Source organism: Solea senegalensis, linkage group LG4 (assembly GCF_019176455.1).
Source record: "Solea senegalensis isolate Sse05_10M linkage group LG4, IFAPA_SoseM_1, whole genome shotgun sequence".
In the NCBI taxonomy this organism is placed as follows: Eukaryota; Metazoa; Chordata; class Actinopteri; order Pleuronectiformes; family Soleidae; genus Solea; species Solea senegalensis.
In genome coordinates this window covers 181,535-199,413 of record NC_058024.1, presented here as the reverse complement: position 1 = coordinate 199,413, position 17,879 = coordinate 181,535, and the positions used below count along the sequence as shown (strand labels likewise).

The 17,879-nt window shown below is 40.2% G+C and overlaps 2 long non-coding RNA genes across 2 annotated transcripts; one reads left to right on the top strand and one right to left on the bottom strand.

Moving 5' to 3' along the window:
• Positions 1-7,530: 7,530 nt before the first annotated feature.
• LOC122768587 lies at positions 7,531-10,173 on the bottom strand. The gene is made up of 4 exons (XR_006360324.1): positions 9,983-10,173; positions 9,592-9,732; positions 8,157-8,233; positions 7,531-7,940 (listed from the first exon to the last, which is right to left on the bottom strand). It is a non-coding gene; the product is annotated as an uncharacterized LOC122768587 (long non-coding RNA).
• A 5,401-nt stretch (positions 10,174-15,574) lies between these two features.
• Positions 15,575-16,340, top strand: LOC122768383. Its single transcript, XR_006360300.1, has 2 exons — positions 15,575-15,730; positions 16,295-16,340. It is a non-coding gene; the product is annotated as an uncharacterized LOC122768383 (long non-coding RNA).
• The last annotated feature ends 1,539 nt before the right edge of the window (positions 16,341-17,879 follow it).

Here is a 17,879-nt window from a genome sequence, read left to right as displayed (position 1 = left end):
CCTCTTTTCACACGCACTCGTGACTGTGTGTGTCTATGTGCTATTGTGCAGAGACACGTGTGTGCCCTCCCCTCCCATCAACTCTGGTGAGTTCTTCACATCTAAGTTCCTTTTTTTCAGCTCTTGTTTTTTTTATTCAGCATTTTTTATCCTCAATCCTGTCACTCCTGTTTTTTACTTGCAGATATCACAATCATCGCTGAACCAACCCAGGAAAGTGACAAGTGAAACCATGTGTGGAGGTCGGACAACCCAGAGAAAACCTACACACACACACAGGGAGAACATGTATCCAGGTGCACTAATCACTACACCAACCGTGTGGCCCTTAAGTTCAGCAGCTCTTTTTTCTATGTATGTCTATGTATTAAATATATCATTGACACCCAGGGAATCATTTTTCTGTAAAACATTTTCTAATAAATAAGTTAATATATTTTTTTTTGGGTTGAAGTTATGTGCGTACAACGTCCCTCCATTTTCTACTGTGCACCACAGGAAAATCCCCCAAGAGTTTAGTTCTATAGCAGCATAACTAAGAGATGGTCCAGGTTTCCCTGAACCAGCTCTAACTATAAGCTTTATCAAAAAGGAAAGTTTTAAGTCTAACTTTAAATACAGAGAGAGGCTCCGCCTCCCGAACTGTCATTGGAAGCTGGTTCCACAGGAGAGGAGCCTGGTAACTAAAGGCTCTGCCTCCCATTCTACTCTTACAGACTCTGGGAACCACAAGTAAACCTGTATTTTGTGACCTAAGTGGTCTGTTAGGGTGATAGGGTAAGAAAAGGTCTTTCAGGTATGAAGGGGCCTGACCATTAAGTGCTTTGTACGTGAGGAGGAGGATTTTAAATTTAATTCTAAACTGTACGGGGAGCCAGTGTAGAGAAGCTAACACTGGAGTTATATGGTCTCTCTTTCTAGTTCCTGTCAGAACTTGTGCTGCAGCATTTTGAATTAACTGAAGTATTCTAACAGACGTGTTGGAACATCCTGATAATAAGGAGTTACAGTAATCTAATCTAGATGTAACAAAAGCATGAACTAGTTTTTCAGCATCCTGTAAAGACAGAATGTTTCTAATTTTCATAATGTTGCGCAGGTGGAAGAAGGCTGTTCTGGAAATGAGTTTTATGTGTGAATCAAAAGACATTTCCTGGTCAAAAGTAACTCCAAGTTTCCTCACAGTGGAACTGGTAGCCATGGTGATGTCATCTTAAGTGACAATGTGATCAGAAAGTTTTTCTCTGGGGTGTTTAGGGCCGAGTATAAAAGTTTAAAATTAGAAAGTTACAGGTCATCCAGGACTTAATGTCTCTGAGACATTCCTGGAGTTGAACAACCTGATTTATTTCATCCGGCCTCATCGATAGATATAGCTGTGTGTCATCTGCATAACAATGAAAATGTATGTTATGCTTTCTAATAATGTTCCCTAGAGGAAGCATATATAAGGTGAAAAGTATAGGCCCAAGCACTGAGCCTTGTGGAACTCCACAATTAACTTTTGTTTGTAGTGAGGTTTTATCATTAACATGAACAAACTGGAATCTATCGGATAAGTATGATTTAAACCAGCAGAGGGCAGCACCTGTGATACCAAGAGTCTGCTCCAATCTCTGCAGTAGAATATTATGATCAATGGTGTCAAATGCAGCACTAAGATCTAACAGGACAAGGTAAGAAACTAGACCATTATCTGAGGCCAAGAGAAGATCATTACTAACTTTAACTAGTGCTGTTTCTGTGCTATGGTTTAATCTAAAACCTGACTGAAAATCTTCAAACAGGCCATTAATGCGCAAATATTCACATAATTGATTAGCAACTGCCTTTTCTAAGATTTTAGAAACAAAGGGAAGATTAGATATAGGTCGGTAATTAGCTAAAATATCTGGGTCAAGGGTCGCTTTTTTGAGAAGGGGTTTAATAACTGCTATTTTAAACGTTTGGGGCACATATCCAGTTAATAAGGATAGATTAATTTGAGTTAATATAGAGTTGTTTATTAAAGGAAACACATCTTTGATTAGTTTGGTGGGGATAGGATCTAACTGACAGGTTGATGGCTTAGATGATAAAACTAATGATGTTAACTCAGGGAGATCTATAGAGGAGAAACTGTCTAACTGTGCACCTGGTGCTTCTAAAGCTCTTGTGCTAGAAGACGAGTCAGTCCCAATATGAGGGAGGAGATGATCCATTTTTTCTCTAATTAATGTAATTTTATTCACAAAGACGTTGATAAAGTCATCACTGCTCAGTGTTAAAGGAATAGATGGTTCAGTGGAGCTGTGGCTCTGTGTCAGCCTGGCTACAGTGCTGAAAAGAAATCTATGATTATTCTTATTTTCTTCAATTAAAGAAAAATAATAGGCAACTCTTTGTGTAGGGCTTTTTTGTAAGCTACAAAACCATCTTACCAGGCTATATAAAATTCCTCTAGGTTATTGGAACGCCATTTTCTTTCTAATCTATGTAACGCCTGTTTAAACCACAAACTTTGTTGAATAAGTGATTCGGAATACAGTACCTATGTTTGATCCGAGATTGTAGCTAGTTTATTTTCAATAATTTCATTTTTGTCTTTCACCATATATAAGAAAGTGTGTTTCTCCAAATGTTTAAATTTAGTTGGTTAATACATTTTAGTCATTTATTTGGGATGGCATCAGAAAAAAATCTATTTTAGTAAGAAATTTTAGTAAGAAATGGGATAAGTCTCTTTGAGCCACAGAGTTAACTTTGCCTCATATTCATTAAACACAGCACAGAAACGAGAGACCACTTTTTCCTCTGCATCTCCATCACTGCTACCAGCCAGGGTAGAACAGAGCAGATAAATGAGGCAAAGCAGCCCAACAAGGAGGTATAGTGACGAGAGTCCAGGTCAATGACAGAACAATCCAGTACGGGTTTTCTCTCCTGTTTTTCCACGGGGAGCGATGACTGGTGAATGGAGTGATGCTGTGGATAAAAGAGTTCAAATCAAGAGCCGATTCTTCTACAAACATCAGAATAGATGTTAAAACCAGCAGCAGGAACCAGGAAGAAAGCACTTTCTTTAACCATGAAGAGACCAGGCCCATCATTAATCAGCGACACATCTGCACAGGGCAGCCAGCAGGATCCACATGATCCATTAGGATCCAGATGATCCAGATGATCCAGCAGGATCCAGATGATCCAGCAGGATCCAGATGATCCAGATGATCCAGCAGGATCCAGCAGGATCCAGATGATCCAGAAATGAGGAAAAGTATGCCATGCTTCCAGTAAGCTCCCGCACAAGCGAGATGGACAAATTTACTTCTTCAGACTGGGATTTTAAAAATGTCGTGACTTTCCAGGATGTGCTGCTGTGTTAACATAGTCCGTGTTAACCAGGTCCCGACTTAAACCAGATCTATTTGCATCAGTAACAACTCTTACAGTACAACATTATACATACTACATTAGTAGATCAGTGGTACTATCAGTCATTCAGTCACAAACAGACAGTCAACAGACTGTCAATTACTGCCCTCTACAGTTCAAAGTCCTGAATCACAGTTCTTCTGCACATAAGAGCAACCCTGCATGTAGCATATTGGTAAACTAGATGTCAACTGATGATTATTAGTTATGAAGTAGTTTCTTTCTACTCTGTTTTGGACATGTTCTTTTCTTTTTGGTTTTCTTTTTTTTGTCTAGTTTTTCTTTCTCCTTCTTCAAAAGAAAATGTTGTTCACGTGTTAGAAATAAAGCCTTCATTCAAAACCTAGTTGCACATTATGTGACACTAACAAAGCATCAAACCATCACTTTAATGTCTTTGTCTGAGAATAACATACTCAGGGAGCAGAAATGTGATGACAATAGCATGTTCCTCTCATTCAGTGTTCAACCATGAACTGTGTAAAAAATGACAAAAAAAGACAGAAAACCACGAGATTTGACCATCCTGCCATGTCAGTTTTTAAAACAGATCTGCAGGCTCTGATTGGACAAAACCAGCTGTCAATCACATCGATGTCCACTCATATAGTTTATTGTCTATTTTCCTCTAAATGGGAACATAATTGTTTTAAACAGTGATGGGAGTAACGGCGCTACAAATAAACAGGTTACTAACTGTGTTATTTTTTTCAGTAACGAGTAATCTAATTAATTAGTGTTTCCATCGTGACACGTTACCACTACTTCCAAAAATGTAGCGTTTTACTTTAATTGAAGCTGTTTTCATCAGAACAACTAGAACAGAGAGGCAAAGTTTACACTTCTTCCTCATGAGGAGACAGAGTGATGATGGTAACATTTCATCGTACGCCAATCACAGGTAGAGTTGGGCGAGTGTTGTTGACACATGAACGAAAGCAAGCGCAGTCGCACACACAATGACACAAGTGAGTAAACGATCAACAACATGTTGAATGGCGAGCTCGGTAAATGTTAAACTGGAAGTATAGTATTTTTGACAAAATGTAGCCAGGTCTGTTGAACATTAAAACCATTTAGATTTTTGTTCACTGTTTCTGTATTCAGTGTCAGTTTTATGCTAATATCCAGATTTATCATAAATAATTGCACTTGAAAGTAATGCAATAGTTACTTTCCCTGGTAACTAGTTACTTTTATAATTTGTAACTCAGTAACTAATTCAGTTGTTTTTTTGGGAGAAGTAACTGTAACTAATTCCTTTTTTAAAGAAATATTTCCAACACTGGTTTGAAATCAAATGAGAAGCAGAAGCTCATTTTCATGGTTAACTGAAACTTTTCAAACTGGAACATCAGGACATTAAGAGATTAAAATCATTACATTACATTACATTACATGTCATTTAGCAGACGCTTTCATCCAAAGCGACTTACAGTAAGTGCATTTAAACATTTGGGTACAAATAAGAGCTAGAAGTAAGTAAGAGCTTCAAGTAGATCAAACTATGAAGTGCTAATCATAAGTGCGATGTATAAGCAAGTTTTTTTTTTGTTTTACTCGTCGTCGTCTTAGTCGAGGTAGAGTCGGAAGAAATGTGTTTTAGTCGGCGGCTGAAGATGTGGAGGCTTTCCACTGTCCGGTTGTCAATGGAGAGCTTGTTCCACCATTTGGGAGCTAGGACAGTGAACAGTCTCGAGTTCTGCGAATGCCTCTGCCATCCTCTCAATGAGGGGGCAGCAAGCTGGTTTGCCGATGCAGAGCGGAGTGGGCAGGCTGGGGTGTAGGTTTTGATCATGTCCTGGATGTAGGCTGGACTGGATCCGTTTGTAGCATGGAATGCAAGCACTAGAGTTGAAGCGGAGGCAAGCAGCTCCAGGAAGCCAGTGAAAGGAGCGAAGGAGCGGTGTAGTGTGGGAGAATTTTGGTAAGTTGAAGACCAGTCAAGCTGCCGCATTCTGGATGAGTTGCAGAGGTTGTATGGCACACGCAGGGAGACCAGCCAGGAGGGAGGTGCAGTAATCCAAGCGTGTGATGACAAGAGCCTGGACCAGAACCTGTGCTGCCTTCTGGGTCCATATCCTTCTGATGTTGTGCAACATGTATCTGCAAGATCTAGCTGTTGCAGCAATGTTGGCAGTGAGGGAGAGATGGTCATCAAGTGTCACACCCAGGTTCCTTGTGGTATGAGAAGGAGTTACCACAGAGTTGTCGAGTGTTATGGTTAGGTCTGTGGTGGGAGACCCCTTTACCTGGGAGAAAAAGAAACTCAGTCTTGTCGAGATTGAGCTTCAGGTGATGGTCAGACATCCACTGAGAGATGTTGGTCAGACAAGCGGAGATCCGTTCTGCTAGATGTGTCGGAGCTGGGAAAAGAGAGAATGAGTTGGGTGTCATCGGCGTAGCTGTGATAGGAAAAACCATGAGAGCGAATAACCGAACCAAGAGAGTTGGTGTATTGAGAGAAGAGGAGAGGGCCCAAGACAGAACCCTGAGGGACCCCAGTAGCTAGAGGACAGGGTTCCGACACAGATCCTATCCAAGTTACTCTATGTTTGGTTTTGAAGATAGGACGAGAGTAGGGTAAGTGCAGAGCCTGAGACACCTTGTTCTTGAAGGGAGGAAGTAAGGATCTGGTGGTTAACTGTGTCAAACGCTGCAGAAAGATCCAAGAGGATGAGCACAGAGGAGAGAGGCATCCCTGGCAGTGTGGAGTTGCTCAGTGACAGCAAGAAGTGCAGTTTCGGTCGAGTGACCTGCAGTAGAAGAAGTAGATTGGTGACTTCTCTGACTGGATGTTGAAGTCACCAAGAAGAACAAGTGGTGGACCATTTTCTGGGATGTTTGAAAGGAGGACATCTAGTTCCTCCAAGAAGTGTCCCAATGGGCCTGGTGGACGGTAGATGACAACAATGATGAGTTTTACTGGGTGAGTTACAGTTACAGCATAAAATTCAAACGACTGTGAAGAGAAGTGTGGCAGTGGGTAAAGAGTGAAAGTCCAGTTGGGGTTGATGAGCAGACCTGTCCCGCCACCTTCCAGTGGATCTGGGTGTGTGGGAGAAGGAGTGGGCGGAGGAAAGAGCCGCAGGGGTGGCTGTGTTGGAGGGTGTTATCCAAGTCTCAGTGAGCGCAAGGAAGTCCAGGCATTGCTCACTAGCAAAGCCAGAGATGAACTCAGTCTTGCGGGTAGCTGACTGGCAGTTCCACAGGCCCCCTGCAACAAGGTGTTGGATGTGTGTGGAGTGGGTGGGATAGATAAGTGAGGACAGGTTACAGTGATGCTGTGAGTGATTGTGAGGTTTGTAGTATCTATGAGAAGAAACATGAACAGGAATGGAAAAAGTGCACATATGTGAAAGGTAGAAAACACTTGCAGACAGGTACTTAGCCTCGTTAGCCTCCTTGTTAGACTCCTGAGTCTTCATCTTCCTGAGCCTTCGTCTTCCTGAAGCTGCCGCTTCAAAGTGAGTGCTGTTTTTTAAAAGACACCTGATTAGGGGCTGATTGGTTACAGCTGTGTTGGCCAGTACATGTCATGTGTGGCGTGTGAACTTATTGTCTCACGCTCTGTTCATTTGTTAATTACATGTTAAATAAATACCTGTAATGACATTTATGATGTATTCTACCTGTCATGTGATCAGTTCAATAAAAACTACATTAATGTCACTGCTTTGGATTCTGTTGTTTATGTTAACACAAATCTTTCTATAATGAACAGTAATTCTATAAAAATGTTTTCATGAGCAACTAAGAATGCTATTGTAAGGGAAATATTCCTAATTAAATTAGAATTGAATCAAATCGAACTGAGACCTTGTGAAATCACATTCTATTAATATGGTGCATTTTAGCTACAGCGTACCATGATAATCAAGGTCCAGTGTATACATTTAAGGTCAAGAAATTGGATTTTAATGAATGGACGATGATTTGATGGTGTTTTTTTAGCCCACAATGAGTTCATCTGAGCGCTACGGAGGCACCATGTTTTTACAGTGGCCTACGATGGACAAACTAAACATCTGTTGACATTTGATGCTAACTGAAGGCTACATAGTTTCTCTAGAACTCGTTTTACACGTTTCATCTGAGATTGAAGACAAAACAAAGTTTGTTACAAACTGAACACGTGTATTGTGCAGACAGTAAATACAAAGTGATTTCTGTTTGAAGAACGTTTACACTGTTGATATGAAATGAATTCATCATCGGAGTGGCACTGGTCGACCGTCACATGCACAAAAAAAAAATCTTTCAAAAAACAAAAGAAAACAAAAAAAAGGAACGACGTCGCTGCTCTTCTGTGACAGGGTGAAGTGAGAGTCATGATTCCTCTGAGCAGAAGTGGAGCTCACTACATGTCCACTGGTGGCTCAGTTTCCAGAGACATAGCCTCCAAGGGTGACTGGGACCCTGATATCAGGACACCCACTGACTGTGGGCCAGGGTCCAGGTCTTCACTGACAGAACCAGGTTTCAGCAACTCTTCACAGAAGAAACCTTGCTAAGGCCGGTGGAACCTGGTGAACGTGGGTTAAAACAGTGTTGTATTATTATCACAGTAGGCTGCACTCTTAAAGAAAGCTACACATCATGATGACACAGCCATCAGCAAGTCACTTTCTCATCTCCAGGACCTGGTTTCAGGTCAAATTCAGCTCACCATTGTGTAAGTGAGGGTTTAGCACGACCCTCCTGAGACATGATCTGTGAACAACAGACAAGAAAGTACTGACCTCGTCAGATGTTTGCTCAAAGAGTGAACTTCCATCTCATGACTTTTAAACTCGTTCAGCTCCTTTCGTATCGCCGCCTGCAGAAAAACAGACAAACAAGCAACATCAGGCGTGAGCTGAGGTGATGAAAGGTAGCAGTGTCTGTTGTTTTAGTAGAAACAGGAGAATATGGAAAACCAACGGTTAGATTAGTAATGACATTTAATATCTATTTATCGAAGCTTTATATATAGAACCCAGAACACAACATTTTTTGGTACCAACCAGGAGACGTTTGAAGCCTCACTGTTACATTTCTGTTACAGCGTCCACTCATAAATCTTTTTGTTTTTCTCCTGAAAGAGACTCTTCCCTCTGTGGATGTTTATGAGACTCCAGCACTTCCTTTACACAATCATCAAATCCATGAGGTACTGTATTTAAGACGCTTGGTTGAGATCCTTTTTCTAAATGATTATTATTACTTTGTCATGCGTGGCTATGTCTATAATGCAGCGTTTCCTCTACATTCATGAAGGAGTGGTGGGCCGCCCATCTTAAATCCTTGCTGCACCAGCGCCGCATGTCTCCACCCTCACAGCAGAGTCCTGCGCCGGGTCAGGTACTCACGAATTCTACGGTAAACTACAGATAAATATCTTGCTCAGTATTTACTATTGAAGAGAGAGACGTCTGATGAAGATGAAGACGAATTACTTTTACATTTACTGTTCACACTTGTAATCAGATGTGATGTGAGTGTAAATGATGTGACGTTCATGTTTTATGTAATCGTAAGACAAGTAACATTAGACAGAGATGAGCAGAGGAAGAAAGTGAAGGAGAGCTGAAGGGAAGCACAGGCCCCTCATGGCTCTACCACAATGATGATGGTAAGTGTTGATCAACCTTTTTTAACATACATGTCAATACTTCTGTTCAATAAATAAAAAATAAAATAATTTTAAAATTGTATTTCCATTGTACAAGCAAGGATCAATAATGCCAGCTCTTCTATAAAAAAATTAATTAATCTTTGCTACTGATTATCCATATATTTATGTAATTACATCAATTTATATCAACAAATGATTATTTATTGTTTTTATTTTTACATTCAGCCTTTAAAAAGCCAAATTTAAGCCATTCAGTAAATAGGTTGTTTCGTTCCCTGATGGAGGAAACACTGTTGTGTTTTGATGGTTGAATTTTGTGTTGTTTTTTTAACACAGAGAATATTGAAATTCAATATTCATGTAATATCTGTCAGATAAATTCCAATCAGATATTTCTCCCAAATCTTTCTGCCCTATTTTAACCTTTAACCTTTAACTGGCCTCTATTTACAAAATAAAATGGAATAAAGAGGAGGAGACCGACCAAATGTAAGTTTTCTACTATTTTAATCATGATAATTCCAGTGTGTCTGCTTTGTCAGAGGTGTCGTTTTATCTACCTTATCAGCGGCTGACAGTCTGGTCCAGGGTTTGTCAGCTCGCCTGTCATAGTCCTGAGCTTTGGCCACTTCCACGTAGTCACTGAAGCGGATCAGGATCTTTCTGTCCCGCAGTTCGTCCACCGTCGGCCGCTGGTTCAGCTGGAGGACACACATGGATGTCAGTGGCTCTCCTCAGCTCATGACAGCATTTAAAGCACGAGTGCATCACATTTATCTTGTATTTTGTATCCAAACAACTTCACAGTCGGCACTGCACACACTGGTGTCCTCAATAAGTCAACTGCTGAGTCTGAGACCTGTGAGGTGACCCGGACAGTTCACAGACAGACAGACAGAGTCATGTAAAGGGACAGGGTTAATATGAGATTAAACTGAAATAGCTGCGTACCTTTCTGTTTAAACGCTGTTTGATTTCTCTCCTCTCCTCCTGCTCTGTCTGGTCATTTCTCTCTGTTGAAACAAGGAAAGAGATAAAAACATGACCCTGGAATGGACTGTGTTTCCCACAGTGGTGAACAGCTGCTCACTGTGTGGACTCGTAAACTAGCTGGATGGATCAGAACACCACAGGGAGTGATGAAAGGTCACTAGATGTAACGTAATCTTATTTATTCCCCCAAAAATATTAAAGCTTTTGAACTAGAGCTGCAGCTTAACATGAGGCAGACTGGTCACCATGTCATCGACAGCTGTTTTACACTAATCAACACACGTTTATTTGAAGCCACCACAGCGTTTTTAACACTGAGTGATTTCTGTGATTATGGATAAAGATATTTCATGTTACAGCAGCACAGAGCTTTGATTCACACACACACACACACTGACATCAGTGATATCTGTACAGTCGGACTTGGTAAAAACAGAATTTTAGGGCTGGATGTCGCCACCAATTTCCTGAATCCATTCGATTCTGATTCACAAGGTTTCAATTGGATTTGATCGATTTGATTCAATTCGGAATATTTCAGTTACAATACTACTTTTATTATTTTTGTTATGAAAACATTTTTACAGAATGAATACTGTTAATTATACAAAGATTCCTCACAGCTGGCATACGGAGAATATTTGTGTTTACATTAATAACAGAATCTGTGTGTGTGCCCTCTGACTCGCGAGCACGTTAGACTCCTTGGTCCTTGTTTCAAGACGGGTAGAGTGTGTTGCCAACATCGCCGCAGACCTCTGGCGTAAATGTTAGAATGAAGCAGAGAATTTGTAATGTTCATAAAAGGCTCCCACTCTTATTGAAGCTTATATTTGATGTTGCTTTTATTAAAGAGGCCAATTAACGCTGTGTTTGTGTGTGTATCTGCGTCATGACCTCATCTATGAAGCCCTAAAAGTCCATAACAATCAGTGCAGCCACTGCTGAGAGCGCAGGGTTTGATTGTTTTCCGGAGCGCTACAAAGCGGCAAGGCACTGTTGACTAATTACGTCACTGGTGAATTTCACCACTCCTGTAAACAGCAGCACCACCTAGTCCGGGCACTAGAGTCCGGGCACATCCGGTGTGGAAGAAAGGTTCAGCGAGTGTTTGTGATAAACAAAACCAGACGCTCCACAAGCTCCAGCCAATGAGCAAAGAACAGCTCAGTGGATATCTTTCATATTTGATGGGAATATTCCTGCTACATTTCCCAAATACCTCCATGTATGCAGCAACCACTTCACGGAGGATTGTTACACAAACTTGGGGCAATATAAATCAGGACACAGAACCAAACTTCACCTAAAACAATATGTATATTACAATATTTACAAACTGTAAAACTGTCTTTGTGTGCTTGTTCTGTCGTTTAGCATTAGCGATTGTCGGCTACAGGCTACGCTACACGCTCATTTGCATGTACGTGTGTAACCACAACGTTATCCAAGCTCCAGGCGTCCTGAACCATAAAAACTACTTTATGTTTGTAAGTACACCTCCATATCTCACATAGAAGTGAGACAGAACCATACTATGGCCTCTGTAAGTCAGTCAGTCAGTCATCATCTAACCGCTTTATCCTCCACCAGAGGGTCGTGGGGGGTGCTGTGCCAATCTCAGCTACATCGGGCGATAGGCGGGGTACACCCTGGACAGTTCGCCAGTCCATCGCAGGGCCACACACAACTAGAGACAAACAACCATTCACTCTCACACTCACTCCTATGGTCAATTTAGAGTGTCCAATTTACCTAATCCCCACATTGCATGTTTTTGGACTGTGGGAGGAAGCCGGAGAACCCGGAGAGAACCCACGCACACACGGGGAGAACATGCAAACTACATGCAGTAAGGCCCTTGTTCCAACCGGGACTCGAACCCGGGTCTTCTCGCTGCAAGGCGAGAGTGCTAACCACTACACCACCGTGTGGCCCGCCTCTGTAAGTAACATTATATATTGTTATTGTTAGGTGAAGAATTTATTAGTTGAGTACTTTAATGGTGTATTTCCACCGGTTCTACTCAGTGCGCCTCACCTTTAAGTAGCGTTTCCATTACATGTTTCCACTAGTATAGAACCTGGATCTCTCGGGCGGTACCAGGTACTATTTTCAGCAGCCTGAGATATCCAGTCTCCACGACTCAACTAATGAATGTATATGACATAAAACACTGAAATGCAGGAAACCAGCCAGCTTCTAATTAATCTGAGGTTCTCTGAACCAGTAATAGTATCTCTTTTTTTTTTTTTTTTTTTTAATATTTTTATTGAGAAATATGGCACATTTACAAAAACAACACTGTAAGCCACAGTTGTGAAAACAGAAAAAAATAAATACTTGTAATGTAATGTGTATCACAAAGGAGTAGTAAAAGAACCATATTACTTTCTTGTTTTTTTTCCCTCTTTCAAGGTGAACAAAATCCAAACAAATTTTTATAAAACATACATTTTTTATAAAAAACAAAAGGAGAAAATGAAATAAATAAATAAACTAACACAACACATAATCAAACTAACTACCTACAGGGGGGACCGTCAATCGAGAGATAAGGATGGAAGAGACCTGAAAAAATCTAAGAGAGACTGCCATTTAGAATAAAATTTAGCGGAATCAGATCTCAGTGAATATTTAATTTTTTAAAGCTTCAGAAAAGACATAACGTCCTGGAGCCATTGGGTACTGGAAGAAGCTGTAGTAGATTTCCAGTAAAAAAGAAGATGTCGCCTTGCCAATAGAGAAGTGAAAGCAATAATATCTAATTGCACAGAGTTGTATCTACTGTAATCCTCTGGACATCCAAATATGGCAATATAGGGAGAAGCCTTTACAGTTATTAAAATTATTTTGGAAATGATGTTGCACAACTTCTGCCAGAAAGATAACACTAATGGGCAAGAATAGAACATGTGAGTCAGATTACAGGGAGAGGTATGACATTTGTCACAAATGTCATTGACAGTATGATAAATTCGTGACAGACGGGCCTTGGAAAAATGAACTCTGTACACAACCTTGAATTGTATGAGTGAGAGACGGGCACAGGATGAGCTTGTGTGGATCTTTTTTAGAGCTGCGTCCCACCAATTGTCACCAAAGATCAGCCCTAGCTCAGTTTCCCAGGCAGCCTTGATTTTAATGATAGGCGAGCTGTCGTAAAATAGAAGGCTAGTATAAATTCTAGAAATTAAACCCTTCTGAATGGAATCAGAGCAAAAGAGCTTGTCCCATGGTTGAGCTGGGGGTAGAAACAGAAAAGTTGGAAACAGAGATTTGACACAGTGTCTAATTTGAAAATATTGGAAAAGATGAGAAGGTGGGAGTTCAAACTCCAATGCTAAATCTGAGAAACTACGGAAAATTCCATTCTTATAGAGAGCTTCAAAATTGACCAAGCCTTTATGAAACCATATTGAAAAAGTGGGATCAGCTAGAGCAGGTTTAAATAAGTGATTCCTTAGTAACGGAGCCGAGGTGGAAGTGGACACAAACTGAAAATGTTTTCTGAATTGGTACCAGATTTTAAGGGTGGAATTCACCAATGGGTTATCTGGGAGGCCAGGGAGGGTATTAGAAACAGAAGAGGTAAGAAAAGCCAATAAAGAGGGTGTGTTGAAAGACTTTACCTCAAACTTACACCAGGGGGGGTGGGATGATCCTGTCCAAAATGAGATTTTATGTATATGTGAAGCCCAATAATACAATTGAAAATTAGGGAGGGAAAGTCCAGCATCTAGCTTACATCTCTGAAGAATGGACTTGCGTATTCTTGGGACCTTCCCACACCATAAAAACCTAGAAATATCCTGATCAATGGTCTTAAAAAATAGGAAGACATTGAAAAAAGAACAGAAATTTGGGCAGGATATTCATTTTAACTGTATTAATTCTTCCCACAAGTGATAAAGGCAAACTTTTCCATCTTTGCAGGTCAGATTTAATTTTAGCCATTAATGGACCGAAGTTAGCAGACGAAAGAGTGGTTAATGATCTAGTTACATTGATCCCTAAATACCTAAAGCCAGAGGGGCTCAATCTGAAAGGGACGTCAGCTTGATCCAGTTGTAGTGCTGAGGCATTAACAGGATAACAGTCACTTTTAGCAGTATTAACCTTATAGCCAGAAAAAGACCCAAATTTATGTAGAAAGGATAAAATTGCTGGTAATGATCGGCCAGGGTCAGAGACATATAACAGCAAATCATCAGCATAAAGGGATAATTTGAAATCCATTCCTAATCTGGATATCCCAGTAAAAATAGAGGAAGACCTGAAATGTAATGACAAAGGCTCTATAGCGAGAACAAAAAGTAAGGGAGATAAAGGACACCCTTGCCGAGTGCCACGAGACAGAGTAAAATATCTGGACTGAATGCCATTGGTGAAAATACTGGCCTGTGGGGAAGTGTAAAGAAGCCGTATCCATGAGATAAAACCATTGCCAAACCCAAATTTACGCAGTACAGCAAGCAGGTAGTCCCATTCAACCCTATCTCAGCATCAATAGAAATAGCTACTTCAGGGGTTGAAGCAGTAGTTTTGGAATAGATGATGTTTAGCAAAGTGCGCACATTGTAAAAAAGCTGACGTCCCTTAATAAATCCAGTTTGCTCCTCTGAAATTATGTATGGGAGAACATTTTCTAGAAGGCGAGCAAGCGCCTTAGCAAGGATCTTAGCATCAACATTTATCAGAGAGATAGGTCTGTAAGAACTGCAGAGATATGGATCTTTATCTTTTTTCAAAAGCAGACTTATGGAAGCTTTTTTAAAGTAAGAGGAAGAAAGCCATTTTCCAATGATTCCATATATACAGAGTGCAACAGTGGGGCCAATTTAGATTTAAATCTTTTAAAAAATTCTACCGGAAAACCATCTGGGCCAGGAGCCTTATTATTCTGCATAGTACTTATGGCAAAATTAATTTCCTCCAAGGTTAATGGTGCATCAAGTTTTTCCGCATAGTCTTGGCTTACGTTGGGAAAATTAAGACTATCTAAGAAATCACCCATTTCTGAGGCATCAGGTGGAGATTCAGACTCGTATAACGAAGAGTAGAATGAACAGAATACAGAATTAATAGCATTAGGGTCTTCATGTAGCAAGCCTGAAGAGTCTTTAATCTGAGGAATCATGCAAGAGGCGGTTTGGCGACACAATTGGTGGGCTAGGAGACGGCTCGCTTTGTCGCCATGTTCATAATATGTAGCACGAGAGCGTAATAAAAGGCGCTCTGCTTCACTGGTTGATGTGAGATCAAAGTCAGTTTGTAATTCAACATGATCTTTAAGTAAGACAGGAGAGGGGTTAATAGAAAGTTGTTTATCAATGTCACCAATTTTATTCAAGAGCCCCTTAAGTTTGGTAGCACGAGCTTTATTTAAGTGTGCAGAATAAGAAATAATTTGGCCCCGTAAGAATGCTTTCAGTGATTCCCACAATAGAGAATAAGAAACAGGTTCAGCCTCATTGCGGTTGGTGACCATAAAATCCTCAATTGAGGTTGCAATAAACTTATTGAATCCGGTATCAGACAACACTGCATCGCTGTTGGTTGCTTGGATGAGCTTGAGGTATTCAATTTTAATCTTTGCTCTAGCTCACAGAGCTCAAAGCAGACTTTCAGTATCAGGAAACCAACATGAGAGTAAAGATGAACCAAATGGAGAAATCACACAAAGAGTCTATGGAGCATCAGCAGGTAGGAAACTTCATTGCCATTGTTGCATAAATATGTATGTCATGCATTTACATGGTTTAAATTCTCTGGTGGTTGAGAAGACATGTAACCAGAATACTGGGGACTGATTTCCATATTGACCTACCTACAATCAGTGTTGATAGTCTTAAAAGTACACTAAAACCGACTGGCACACATGATTTGGTTTTGGACTAGTACAAAGACTCAGATAAGGTGTTACTGCATTGATAAGATGAATATAGCCATATATGGCTCCATCCTGATGAGAAAATCCTACACTTCCTCACCCCAGCATAACTTCAACATAAGCCCCACAGGCACTTAAGGTGTAAATCTGCATTCACACAGGACGCAAACATTTTACTTATCAGTTTGAGTCCGAGATGTGATGGATCCATTATTTGCTGCTTTTCCTGTCAAAGGAATGGTTGTTCTATAAGTGTGAATCAAAAGCAGACTGACTGATGAGTACCTTGTAAAAATGCAGATGTTTGTTGACATGGGTATGGAAATGACAACAGTCAATCCCATTTCTAACAGAGCTGATCTTTTTTTTTTCCACAGTCCAAGAACAGGGAGCTGATGAAACAAGTGGCTGCTCTATCTAAAGGAAAAAAGTTTGACCGGTCAGGAAGTTCACTGCTGTTACCCTAACAATAGGTTTACCAGCGGGTAACAGCACGGAGCGGCTTCATTGTTGTAACACTGTGAAAGTCTCCGTCCTGTGTTTCCTCATTGCCATCAGCTTAATCGGTAAAGCCAGAGACCATGTTGTACATGGAAATCAATTGCTGAATCACAAAAACTTTTCTCTAAATGTCAACATATTTTAGATATCTTATGGTGACTTTTCTCCTGGATCGTAGGATGTGACATGAGATGGAGAGGAGGATGGAGCTCATTTTTAAACACTGCCGGGCCAAAACAAACACCATGGTGTGCATAAGTGGATCACATTCTGTCAACTCAGTGTGTCCACTTAATTTTTAAAGGATATCATGCAATTTATTTATTCAAGTGTATTTCTAGCTTTTTTATTTCCTCACAACATACTAAGAGACTATCCTACATTTTGGGGTTTTCTTCAATAGCAATTAGTTATATTTTTCTAAATGGACGCGATTTGTGGAAGACAGGTTCTCCTTCATAGAGACCCTGTGCAACTTTATAATTTATGCAAACAAGGAAAAAAATGTAACCAGTGACCACTGAGCTGCTGCTCAACAACACAAGAGCTGTCTCAGTAAGTTTTCACAAAAACCAATGAACACTTTGAAAGACTGTCTGATAAAGAGACACCTCTTGGCTGCCCTCTTACTCACCGTGTGACAGCTTTAGTGCTTTGTTGTTTCTCTTTAGTGGAACGATTGTAATACTGCATGATTTTACTGCCAGATACCAGATGGCATTGTGGTCAAACTTATTTTTTCTCCCCTTTTGATTAGTTTTTTTATGAATCACTTGTAAAATGTATCACTGGGGTCAGCCATTGTATTTAAACTATTGCTTGTATCTGTTTTAGTGAGTATAGTATGTGTATGGTAAGGCCAGTTGAAATTAACATGTCTGTAGAAAATGCTTTTTAAAGGAACACACCTGTCACCATGCATTATTGGACTGGTTTCATACTGTGGCATCCAGGATCACTTTTGTACTTTTTTCCAAACCAAGTGTTTTAAAACTATTAAAACTGGCTAAACTGTTATTGTACGTTTCTTTTATTACTGACCATATAACTGTTTAACTTTGAGATGTTTTGGACCAGAAAGTAAAAATATTATAGTTGTGTCATGGAGGGAACTTTCAAGTTTGTCCCTTTTCTTTTTTTTTATCTATGCCAAGGACACTATGATTTGGCTACGTTTGTTGTTGTTTCATTGAGCAACACAACTCGGAAAGGATGGAATTGGGTGAAATGTTTGGTGGGTGTAGGTTATAGCCCAGTAACAACAAATGATTAGATTTTAGAGGTTAATTTGGGCTGCATAATAGGTTTATATGTACAGTTTGTAATCCCTGCAAGATCAACAGTCCTCTGCATCTGTACTGTAAAGTTTGATTTCATTACATTAAAAAAGAAATCTAAGAAACTGCCTTGAAGGTTGTTACAAATTAGAAATAGCAAGTTAATTACTTTAGTTAATCATAC